The sequence below is a fragment of the Neodiprion fabricii genome, chromosome 7 (assembly GCF_021155785.1).
Source record: "Neodiprion fabricii isolate iyNeoFabr1 chromosome 7, iyNeoFabr1.1, whole genome shotgun sequence".
NCBI classification, from domain to species: Eukaryota; Metazoa; Arthropoda; class Insecta; order Hymenoptera; family Diprionidae; genus Neodiprion; species Neodiprion fabricii.
In genome coordinates, this window is record NC_060245.1 from 20903598 (window position 1) to 20915294 (window position 11697).

Consider the following 11697-nt stretch of genomic DNA (forward strand, 5'->3'; position numbering starts at 1 on the left):
TTTGAAATCACATTAGCATGCTTTATTGGTCATTACAATATTATATTATCTTATAGGCCAGAATCGTTCAGGTTGGTTGTAAGCAGTATTCAATCCAAGGTTCCAAAAGTATCGATACAACAATTGGATTCCTGCAGAAGTTGGCTTCCGAAAGGATTTATCCTTCGTCCGAGAGTCCAGCTGTAGAAAATAACGAACAAAACAATGAATATGCCACCGACAATTGAAACCGATTATAGCTAGTATTCTACGCTTATTGCTTACCCTGACTGGAACCATCGCCGTATCCACCCAAACCTGTAACAAAAGCGGTTGCGAAACGTTAAAAAAATCACGATAACCAGACGGTAAAATGACAGGTGCGGAATTTAATATTCCGATACTACTGATATCAGATATAATTATTCAGACGACTTTCAGCGATTTGGCAAGTGCCGATTTCAGCCAAACACTGAGAGAAATTTTTAGTTAGGGTTACCGCTCAGTCCTCGACTACTTTCAATTTTTACAAGAATCGAAAAATATAGTTCTAGGTAGTAAATGAAAATTAGTTTTCTAGGTGTTACCGAAAAGTCTAGTATCCGTTACAATTCTTTCTCATTACGATCACTGTTGCTATACTTTCTTGCAACTGTTGCGAAAGTTTCACGCTCGTGCAACAATAAATTGACGTTGAAGCCTTGTTTAACTAAAAAAATAGGGTAAGCCCTCGGTAACTGATTTTGCGTTGCAATAACCGAAAAAGGATCGACGATAGCGCAAAATGGTTAGGCGTGCCTCGTTTTTCGTAATTCCAACGATATATTCAAACATTTTTTTTTAACGATACCTGTTTTACTAAATTTTTCTAGTTACTGTAACAAATGAAAATTTTCTCAGTGCAGTTATTTACTCACTCGAATCAGAAGCCTCGATGGCAGCGTAGAGTTGGAAGAAGGCCAATATGGCGAAAACTGCAGTAGCGAGTAATTTCATTTTGAATACGGTAGAAGTATTTCGGCAGAAACGATCTAGTGACGATGAGGTCGAAGATTCTGCTTTTATACCAATCCGGTGACCTCCAAATCGGTTAGATCGGTCAACACAAGTGCAAATTCAGACAGGAAGGCGGGTAAATTTCGAAGTTTACGCATCTGTTATAATTATTCATGGATCATTTTTCCGCACACGTGGACTGGGATTATTATTTCACATATAATAGCTGGACTTACTCTCGTTTCTTCGAACCCGAGTCGTTATTGAAATCTATTTATAATTTCTTTGTTGGCAAAGGTTGCGTAACACCGTTTACTTATCATTTTTCCCTGGATACAGTGGGTTGAAATTTTTTATCATTACACAGAAATGATATTATGTAACACGGTTGCAGACAGACAGTTATGATCGTGAATAAGGAATAATTGTAACACAATTTCATGTCGGTTACGCAATTTTATTATATATACGCCCTTGCCTAATCTGTCGTTCCGAAAAAGGATGTTATCTTGAATCCCAATAAGTTCATCGGGAATAAGATCATGAAGGAACGATTCAGAGACTGCTATGACATGGTAGAAATCGTCTGAAAAATAACTGAGAAATTCATTGAAACGCGGAACAAGCGATTGCGCATTCGCATGACAGATCGTCAAACAGTCCGAGTCTCGAAGATGTGCGTTGGGTCGAGCAGCTAGGGTAGCAGGTAACGTCGACGTCGATGTCCGTTGCACACGTCACAGAGACGCAGAGGGCTGAGCAGTAGGCAGGTCAGCAGGAGTGCGTATGCGTAATGGTACCTCTTCGGTGGTCTTCTTAATATGTATTGTACCCCTCCTGGCCCAAACATATTTGAAGCCGTGTTGACGGGGATATCTATGTGCGGAGTTTAGGAGCGGTCGTTCTGAGAATGTCAGGGATTCGTTAACAAAGACACGAGCCGCAGGAAGAGAGTCATCGACATCCTTGGCTAGTAGCCCACTTTTAGCTCGCCAATTATCCAGCCACATATCCCTCATCACACAGGAAGTGAAACGAATTATGAGTGGACGCGGTTTGTCGCCCTTAGAAGGAATGAGATATGCGCGAGCTATATCCCCAGCTGAACAGGAAACACCCTGGGCACCAGCGAGACGTGAGACCATCCCTGGCACAGTAGTGCCTGAAATCTCTGGAAGACCCGTCGCAAAAACCTCGAAGTCTTTACTTTGCTTCTCCAGTTGGTCCAGCCTTGAAGAGGTGAGCGGACAAGACCTTCTCAGTGCATTGGTGGAGGAGCCTGACTCTTGAAGCGATCCTACCGATGCAGCCAGGTCTGACAGCCTGTTCTCAACCACATCAGAGCGATCTTCGAGGGTTTGACAGCGGGCAGCTAGAGCGGCATTAGACCGCGTCAGCTCGTCAACCTTAGACACCAGCTGCCGCGTTACTGATGCAACACTGTCGAGCTTTTGCTCACAGCAGTCCAGCCTCTTTTTGATGTCCTCGAAATTGTCTAGTTTTTTGAGGACAGTTTCCATCGCCCCTGAAATAGTACGGAGTTCACTGGCCAGTGAGGTGATTGAGACAGGCCGACCTCCAAAAACACGACCTTCACCCAGTCCTTTACGCACCCCGGAAGTACCGACGGTAGCTGCGGTACCCGAATCTCGCATAGCCTGACCTGGAGAAGAAGGACTGCAAGCAGTACACATGGACTGAAATGCTCCAGGTACGGGTTTAGAAGACAGTCCCAAGTGTTTTTTTACACAACTTGGGTGAAATGACCTCGCACAGACACCCTGACAGCCAATGTCTGATTCCGACACGAAGCCGCTGCAGAGACCACAACGTTGCGTCATAGTAAGGTGAGTGTAAATAGATGTTTAGGCAATCTGGAGTTTATCAGAGCAGCTGAGGTAAAAACAATGTAAACACTATCATCAACAGTACTAGGATTGACCTATGTGTGCTTGTACGTAATATGCCAATAGACACACATAAAACCAGCTCACGCCATCACACTCTAGCGGCTAACAGCTGAATTGAGTCACTCAAAGTTGCAGTTATAAAATTTCACTTTAAACGATTAAATAAAACACTGAAAGCACAGTTACAGGGAATAGATTACAGTCAGAACAGTGAGAGGTACACCGAAACTCAGGGGATACCACTACACAAATTAAAACCGAACCGTAAAGTCCGAAAAAATATAGGAAAATCCTGCACCTGAGGTGAGCACAACCACACAAGTTGACAGCTCAAAACAGAGGAAAGAGAAAGAGAGAGAGAGAGAGAGAAAATCAGTGCCTCCGTAAAGAGACTGTAATCAAAGTCCCATGAAATTTATACCTCTTACGTAACCGAGATGAAAAGTATATCAGTCGAGATTTCTGCCCAAAATTTTATTCCGAATGTAGCAAAGGATCGTTCCGCGATTATTTAAATTGACTGTAAGATCGCTATCAAAAAATGGAATGCCAGTTACGTGTATTACAGATTTGTGTGCAATTATCAGTCATAAAAAAGTGGTCAACGAACACGAGCTTTCCAAAAATCGAAAGTTCATCGAACTGCGGATGAATTTTTAAAAATACTGCAAGAATTCATACATCGATAAGTTTGAGAGCGCTCCCTCTTTCTGTAATATTTCAAGACAGGGGGTGTTCACTCATAGATCGGGTGACAAGCGATTGTTATGATTTTTAATTATTTCAAATGATTTGAGGTGATTTGAAGGGATTTTTTAGCGACTGCCTTCCAAAGTCATTCAACAACATTCAACAAGTAAATAGGCGTCCGATTTCAAGCGATTAGAGGGGATCTTGTACGATTTCACGTAATTTTGAGGGATCTCTCACGGTCCTTTGAATTCCATACGATTTCAAATGATTTTGAGCAATTTCAACCGATTTCAAATGATTTCGAGCGATATCAAAGTAACTGCTTTCTAAATTGGTTTGCGATTTCAAAAAGCGAATACTCGTGAAATTTCACACGATTTCTAGCGATTACACGCAATTTATCGTGATTTCCAGCAATCTCGAGCGATTTCAAAGCAACTGCTTTCCAAAGTGGCTTACGAGTTTAACAAGTGAAAAAGCTATGGTGAAAATCCAATAAAAAAATGAATAAAAATTTATCAAATTCTAGAATGATTTTTCAGCTGATTGACGATCACAAAATTGGCAATTTGTTTTCTCTCTTCTCTTCTATTGTGTAACTATGATCTCATTCATTCTGACGATACTTTATTTTGGCCTGCTTAACTTGACTTTTTCACATTTTAATTTCTCTGTCAGTCGATTCTCACATTTTTTAATCTTACGAGATATATTTTCACATCTTTGAAAATTTGTTATTATGCTACTTCTACCACTATTATCTCCAAACCGAAAGGCTCCGGAATAGTGACAAGAAACGTTTCTCGCTAAGAATTTATCAGATCCATTATGCTATACGGTAGTTGCGTGATGGGTAAAATATTACGCGAGTGATTTGAAATCACATTAGCATGCTTTATTGGTCATTACAATATTATATTATCTTATAGGCCAGAATCGTTCAGGTTGGTTGTAAGCAGTATTCAATCCAAGGTTCCAAAAGTATCGATACAACAATTGGATTCCTGCAGAAGTTGGCTTCCGAAAGGATTTATCCTTCGTCCGAGAGTCCAGCTGTAGAAAATAACGAACAAAACAATGAATATGCCACCGAGAATTTAAACCGATTGTAGATAAATCTGAAAATATTTACGTCAATAACTGACTGCTAGTATTCTATGAATAACTGACTGCTAGTATTCTACGCTTATTGCTTACCCTGACTGGAACCATCGCCGTATCCGCCCAAACCTGTAACAAAAACGGTTGCAAAACGTTAAAAAAATCACGATAACCAGACGGTAAAATGACAAGTACGGAATTTTATATTCCGATACTACTGATATCAGATATAATTATTCAGACGACTTTCAGCGATTTGGCAAGTGCCGATTTCAGCCAAACACTGAGAGAAATTTTTAGTTAGGGTTACCGCTCAGTCCTCGACTACTTTCAATTTTTACCACAATCGAAAAATATAGTTCTAGGTAGTAAATGAAAATTAGTTTTCTAGGTGTTACCGAAAAGTCTAGTATCCGTTACTATTCTTTCTCATTACGATCACTGTTGCTATATTTTCTTGCAACTGTTGCGAAAGTTTCACGCTCGTGCAACAATAAATTGACGTTGAAGCCTTGTTTAACTAAAAAGATAGGGTAAGCCCTCGGTAACTGATTTTGCGTTGCAATAACCGAAAAAGGATCGACGATAGCGCAAAATGGTTAGGCGTGCCTCGTTTTTCGTAATTCCAACAATGTTCAAACAGTTTTTTTTAACGATACCTGTTTTACTAAATTTTTCTAGTTACTGTAACAAATGAAATTCTTCTCAGTGCAGTTATTTACTCACTCGAATCAGAAGCCTCGATGGCAGCGTAGAGTTGGAAGAAGGCCAATATGGCGAAAACTGCAGTAGCGAGTAATTTCATTTTGAATACGGTAGAAGTATTTCGGCAGAAACGATCTAGTGACGATGAGGTCGAAGATTCTGCTTTTATACCAATCCGGTGACCTCCAAATCGGTTAGATTGGTCAACACAAGTGCAAATTCAGACAGGAAGGCGGGTAAGTTTCGAAGTTTACGCATCTGTTATAATTATTCATGGATCATTTTTCCGCACACGTGTACTGGGATTATTATTTCACATATAATAGCTGGACTTACTCTCGTTTCTTCGAATCCGAGTCGTTATTGAAATCCATTTATAATTTCTTTGTTGGCAAAGGTTGCGTAACACCGTTTACTTATCATTTTTCCCTGGATACAGTGGGTTGAAATTTTTTATCATTACACAGAAATGATATTATGTAACACGGTTGCAGACAGACAGTTATGATCGTGAATAAGGAATAATTGTAACACAATTTCATGTCGGTTACGCAATTTTATTATACCCGTCGTAAAAGCACCGCGTTAAATGAATGTGATACATTTTTTTCAAGAAACGCTAGCTGTCATTGTCTCCGTTTCGTTCAGTCTGAAAATTCTAATGGTTTATCAGCAATTAAGGATCTCCACAATTAAGGAGGTTCTCTGCCAAGCGATTCCGTCGCCCATCACGGCGTAAGGATCAATTAAATAAAACGAAATAGGCATTCGTTAAAAGCCGGGAGTAACGAGATGCAATCTGATTTCGATCCCACTTAAAACAGCTCGTCAAAGCGAGTCCTGATTTCAATTATTTCAGCGCTACAGAAGCGGATCCTTTTTTCATTTTTCTGAACCCGAACCGCGATCGCGAACATAACAACGAATCGCTTGTGTCGCATGCAACTCGTGCAAAACACGTAATAAAACGGTTCTGGTCTGTTCGAAACCGAAAATTCAAGATTATCGGAGAAACTTGGATGGTAAAAAAAGAACTTTTCGTCCTTCTTTCTCTGGTTTTTTCTTCTCAATTTTCTCTCTTCTTTCTTTTTCTTTTCAGCGATTCCTGCAGAAGCATTAGCAATTCTTATCATATTTAACATTTCCACTATCCAACTGACTCTCGGATCTCTTTTAGCCTCCGCTTTACGAAGAGATGAGCTGCCACGGTTCAGCTACCCTTATAAAACCCACCCCGCTACTCATCCCTCGGCTCGAAAGACCGAATACAGAGAGAGAGAAAGAGAGAGAGAGAGAGAAAATCAGTGCCTCCGTAAAGAGACTGTAATCAAAGTCCCATGAAATTTATAGCTCTTACGTAACCGAGATGAAAAGTATATCAGTCGAGATTTCTGCCCAAAATTTTATTCCGAATGTAGCAAAGGATCGTTCCGCGATTATTTAAATTGACTGTAAGATCGCTATCAAAAAATGGAATGCCAGTTACGTGTATTACAGATTTGTGTGCAATTATCAGTCATAAAAAAGTGGTCAACGTACACGAGCTTTCCAAAAATCGAAAGTTCATCGAACTGCGGATGAATTTTTAAAAATACTGCAAGAATTCATACATCGATAAGTTTGAGAGCGTCGAAATTTTTCAAACAAATATTTGAAATCCTGATTGATCAGTTTCAAAAAAACGAAAAACCAAAGTTTCTCCGTTATTCCAGTTGTTGTTATTTTTTTTGTTTTTTTTTTCTGTCCACAAGTGACCAAAAGTTCCGACAAATGTTTGTCTGTGTCTGTGAATCGAAAAACTGATTGGATCTCTGAATAATGTTATATTCGTTATGCATGTAATCGTCTCGATGTGTGCAATTGTACAGTTCGGAGAATTTTGAAATCCACGAATCTCACCAATTTCCTTATCTTTCACGAGGATCAACGTGTTATAACGTGAAGCGATGGGGCGGGGTTGAAGTTTCGAATTTGAAAAGTTGCGAAGGCGGAAGTGAAAGCGGAAATAAAGAAATCAAACTTTTACGAAACAACAAAGTTTCGAATGATCGGAAAGCCAACGTTTTAAAGTTCCGAAAATTCAAGTTACGATAGAGCAAAATGCCGAAAAATAAACTTTCGATAGAGTAAAATCTTCCGAAAATTGAAAATTAATTTTCAGAGCTACGCCTTGTCCGTATTCTGTCCGTTCGGAATTTTTTCCTTTTGGAACATTGAACGTCGGGTTTCGGACGCTTCGAAACTTCGATGTTTCGTCAGAATTTGATTCAATCACTTCAAGTTTGGCCAGCAGAAAATTCTGATTTTAGCGCTTTCGAAACTTTTCAAATTATCGAATTTCAGTACAGCCCCAAAGCGTCGATATTCTTTCTCCGAAATTAAATCTCAGTATCAGCATTCGGCGCACATATTCAGCACGTCGAGTATCGCGAGTGCACATGTGAATATACGTATAATCTGAGTAGTATAGAATATTACACGGTGACACGCGACTCGCGGCGATATCGCTGCGAAATTAACTTGTAAACGAACATGCAGGTACGCGCACGCGTTATCCGTGAAGAAATTTCTAATATTTCACCCCTCGTTACCCTCTCTGCATGTGACCATAATTATTTCAATAAAACGTGATGCGTGTACGTACGAACTAAGCCCGTTGTCGAGCTTCCGCGCGATACTTTCCCGCCCCATTTTCATCCCCCGCAATTAATTACAGAACGAGAGGATAGCCAGTTGTGCCGAGGTTCGCAGCGCAGCTGTAGAATCAGATCGAAGGATAGGGTGAACAGGCCCGATAGGCGGCCATGTTTAAAGTGGGGCAGCCGCTTATCTAACCACGAAAAGCCTCGCTCGTACTTGTTTACCGTGTTAATGCCGCGTCCACGATTCGTCACTCAGATGTAAAACTCGTGTTTTCCCCATCCCGGGTTTTCACTCGCCGTTGAAAGGCAGTTTCTAATCGTTCTTTTTCAACCCCTATTTTTTTCAAACCCCTCGCGCATTCTTTCCCGACGCCTCCCGCTGCGACGCGTCGCGTCGCGACGTCGACTGACACGCACCTCGCCAGGGTGAAACTCCCTTATTTAACGCGATTATTCACCGCGATATGCGGACGCTGATGGACGCGCTGACGGCGAATGAACGAGCCCATTTTAGTCGGATCTCGTAACGCGGCAGTCAAACTGCACGAAAAAAGTGTCTAGGGTTGAACGAAATTTGATTTTGTAAGGGCGGAGCCTTTTTTTTTTTTTTATTATTGTCGTTTTCAATAAATCGAACTCTCTGACTGTGATTCGTTCGTCGAAACAAAATGAACCGGCAACTTTTTCAAACAATACAATTTCGATGAACGAAGAATTTAAAAAATTTGATACTCGGATGTATTAATACTAGAATTCTAAAAAAAAAGTTTAACTATCGCCGCGAAATTGTAAACAAAAACCGTAAAAGAATTATGATGCGGTACGTTATATGGAAAAAAGATTCTTCTAAATCTGTTCAATCGATAGTTTACTTTCAATTTTACTTTATTCTTTTTTTCTTATTGTCGAACAAGCAAATTGTTCGATTAGTTACAAGTTGAACGGTTCATTTTCTTTTTTCTTCTTTGATAATCAATTTTTCGGTAACTCTGATATTGAAAGTTTTGATTTTCGGACGAATAAATTGGCTTTATCGGCAAGTGGCTGAAATAGTGTACAAAATACAGATACTACCGAAGCGAGATGAAACGAAAGCACAAATGAGAAGTACCGTAAGCGGTGATGTGACCTGTACAGTACAGGGGAAAAGCCCACTTTCGAAAAATATTACTTCTCGATATTGGTTTCCGATAACGTTCTTTTGTACCGTGCTAATACAATAGTATCTTTCGCAGCTCGGCGCCAGCGGGAGAGGGGAGAGGAGAGGAGAGGAGATGAGAGGAAGGTGTTTGAAGAAAAGGTGGAACAGAAGGAATTGTGCCCACAGCTGTGTCTGTTCCCATAGCCATTATTTCGCGCGTTTATACATGTACTGCACACTCCTGCGTTTGTTAATACATCAAAGAGTGACAATCTCCATGGGGTGAAAGGTTCTCACCTGCTTTCTGATAGCGCTCCGGTAAATCGGCGAATCATCGTTGACTATACAGTGTTCAATTTCGAGGGAGTTACGGAATATCGAGTGTGAAGTTTCTGCTTTTCGTCGTTTCCATTTCTTCTTGTTAGTGGAGAAAAATACTGTTCCGGGTTAAAGATTGAGAATCAGTTTTTCAGCTGTAGCCAGAAAATCTGGCACGAATTATTAATATTTTTGTCCAATTTGTAATTATAACTATTGCGACAATTTCATGCTGGTGTTACGATAAATTGATTTTTGGGGTCTTGATTGAAACCTACAAATAATGGTAATCGTACTGAATAATTATTCGTATCACTTTCTCTGGCGATTTTACTGTGTATATATTTGAAGTGTTATTGTAACGATGCCTGTTTTACTACGATTAATTAATTTCGCCTGAGATCGAAAAATTACCGTGTTTCTAGCTCGAATTACTCCGCGTCCAGTAGACTGTTAATAAACGTTGTTAGGGAAGGGGTGAGGGTGTATACAAGTTCGTGGAAAAGGTTGTTCAACTCTTGAAGAATGTTAATTAATTCAAACCTGTAAATTGTAACGCGCGTTGTAAAGTGGCAGCCATTTGCCTCTCCGCCAGATTCCACGCGTTCCGCGTCTGTATATTCGAATGCAAAATTGCAAAGAGCTAGAATTAGAATGGAGGGAAAAATTGACGTCGAGTTTCTGGGTCTTGAAGAGAACCGGTAGTTAATTGACTCGGAAAGCACCCGGATCGATCCGATAATTATTTAATTAATCACTGCAGCGATGGTAGATATGCTGTTTTAGTTTTTAAACTTTTTCCGCTGATCTGCGTTATACGATATCAATCATTCTCGATAGTGAAAATATTGAATTTAATGCAGGAACAGAGAGATCATTTACAACTTTTTTTGAATGTATAAAAATAAAAAAATATCGAACAAGATCCTTCTTGTAGTATTTCGAATTTCGAATTTCGAATTTAGGTTGAGTGTCAGGTGATCGAAAAGAAGAAACAGGTTTGGAACGGTTCAGGTACATATTCATTCTTATTTCAATTATCCAGCACGTATTATTAAAAGCGTATTCGCGAACTCAGATTTGATTAATCAACTATAATCCATAGTAGATTGAAAAAAAAAAATCAGAAATAGAGTCACAGGATGAAGCGTTAAAAATATCAAAGTAACATTTCATTCCTGACTATTGAGAAATGAAGATATTTCAAAAAGTATAACGATACGCGTACCTAAATTCTTCGATTTTATCTACAAAACTAGTTTCTGTTTTACACACGTGAATGTTTTTCTGGTATGGTAAAAAAATGAAAGTGGTTAAGAAACGCAGGGTAATCACAAGTGGAAATTTGTCTCGATGCAGGGTATATAAAGACAACGAGAGGGGTTGGAAAAGGCGGAAAAAGAGGGATGAAAATGGCGAAAAGATGGAAAATATTAATGCAATATGTTCATTGTCTAGAATACCAATAATGTGTTACTAGTTTTTTCTTTTTTCACGGGTTGTTATCCATACGAAGCAAAAAAGCATCACAAGAAAAAACTCATCTTTTATAAGCAAAACGTAATAAGCTCAAGTTTTCTGCTTTGAATTGTAAGAGCGATCAAGCTATGAAAGAAAGGCACGATCACGTTATACGTACCGAAAGTGTTAGCTTCCGTTTTGCATCCAGGACGTGAATATTTTTCTTATATGTTAAAAAATGAAAGTAATGACAAGTGGAAATTTATCTCGATGCGGGGCATATAAAGACAAGACGAGGGGTTGGAACGAGCGGAGAAAGAGGGATGAAAATAAGGGCGACGAAACCACGCGGTCCGTATCTCAAAAGTCAGCAGCCTTATAAGCATACTCGCATCCATTACCGTTTATTACAATTGCAAATAGCGTAAGTAACACGGTCATAAATATTAAAATGCAAAGACTCGGCGGCTCGGCGAGTCGTTTCGTTCGTTTGCCGGTTATACCGAAGGTCCTCAACCTCCGAGACAGTCCCGGTTGTAATAATTCGTCGGCGGAAAGAGAAATCTCTCTCTCTCCTCTCGCCGTGACCTTACACTAGCCGTGCAGGATCTTCTTTCACCCGTTCGCCAATCGGCATCGCTTATCGCATCCACGTGACGTGAAAGCGGGAGACTTTCGGCCAGTGAGAAGATTCGTTCGTTGTTTGAATTGGCTAATCGAAAGCCCACCAAAGAGGCCGGGATGAAAGTAA

The 11697-nt window shown here is 39.9% G+C and overlaps 2 long non-coding RNA genes across 2 annotated transcripts; both read right to left on the reverse strand.

Moving 5' to 3' along the window:
• On the reverse strand, nucleotides 1-1026 carry LOC124186043. Its single transcript, XR_006871541.1, has 3 exons — nucleotides 897-1026; nucleotides 265-297; nucleotides 1-180 (listed from the first exon to the last, which is right to left on the reverse strand). It is a non-coding gene; the product is annotated as an uncharacterized LOC124186043 (long non-coding RNA).
• A 3425-nt stretch (nucleotides 1027-4451) lies between these two features.
• Nucleotides 4452-5537, reverse strand: LOC124186022. Its single transcript, XR_006871538.1, has 3 exons — nucleotides 5406-5537; nucleotides 4776-4808; nucleotides 4452-4631 (listed from the first exon to the last, which is right to left on the reverse strand). It is a non-coding gene; the product is annotated as an uncharacterized LOC124186022 (long non-coding RNA).
• Between the last annotated feature and the right edge of the window lie 6160 nt (nucleotides 5538-11697).